The sequence below is a fragment of the Arachis ipaensis genome, chromosome B02 (genome assembly GCF_000816755.2).
Source record: "Arachis ipaensis cultivar K30076 chromosome B02, Araip1.1, whole genome shotgun sequence".
NCBI lineage: Eukaryota > Viridiplantae > Streptophyta > Magnoliopsida > Fabales > Fabaceae > Arachis > Arachis ipaensis.
The window spans coordinates 3,931,408-3,932,636 of record NC_029786.2 but is presented as its reverse complement, the minus strand read 5'-3'; positions in this window follow the sequence as shown (position 1 = coordinate 3,932,636).

Sequence of the window (1,229 nt, the reverse complement as noted above, 5' to 3'; positions counted from 1 at the left end):
ATGTCAATTTAAGAATTAAAAGTTATTTTTGACCCAAATAAATATTTTAATTTTGGCCATTATTTTCTTAAAAGGTATATCGTTGTCTTTTATTTTATTTTTTTAATTATAACAAATGTATCCTCTCTCTCGCAACCCATGCTAAATAGTATGAGAGAGACAATTATACTTAATTAATATATATAATTACTAATTTACTACCCACGAATATTACATTGAATCTTGGAATCTATCTCAGCATCAATCGATGTAAGGCTAACCTGATACTTTTGTAAATTACAATCCTTGTCATATATCATATATCATATATATACACTAAAGGCACGAGCAAAATTGTGTTTATTATTATTATTAGTTGATTAATTAATAGCCACTATATAGTAATCAAATTCCGATGAATTAAGATAGTAATTTTTTTTTGTCTCTTTCAATTCAGTGATTTTAGATTCAATTTTCTTTTAAAAAAAGAATAAATTTCAAATAGATACCAAAAGTAGTGATTACGAAGAGGTAAAAAATTGATTATTGTAATCTTCTCTTTTATTTTTTTTTAAAATTTGAATTTTATTAATTTAAAAAAAAAATTCAATTTACGCACCCTCCAAAAGAAAGAATTTTGACCAATGTGATATGAACAATTGGAAAAGTTAAAAATTTTTATCTTTTATACCATAAAAAATATAAAAAAAAAGAGTATAAAAAATTATGCACACATCATTTCTCACAAGTTCTACATTGTATTTCTTTTTTAGGTCTTGAAATTATGCTGCATTTTAATTTATGGTTGCATTATTCTTTTCGCAAATTGCGTGTGGAATTATGGATCCCTGGCATCATGATCAACTCGTGGAGCCACCACAATAATGATGAAGCTGTCTGATATTTATTAACAAAAATATTATTTATAAACATTAAAATTAAAATTAATCACTAAAATTAATTATTAATATATTTGTATATAGAAATATATATAATTTAATTTATTTTTAGAGTAAAGTATCGTTTTTGTCCCCAACATTTGAGGTAAGTCTCAAAGTTGTCCCTAATGTTTCAATCGTACTATTTTTTTCAAAAGGATCATGCTAGGGAGACAATGGACTATTTGTACAATGTGTACAATATAGGTTATTGAGTTACAAAATGAACATTCCCAATACTATCTAGAATAACCATCCGAGTACTAGGGATAATAAACATCTTCCCAAAACATAAACATCTTCCTCTAATAC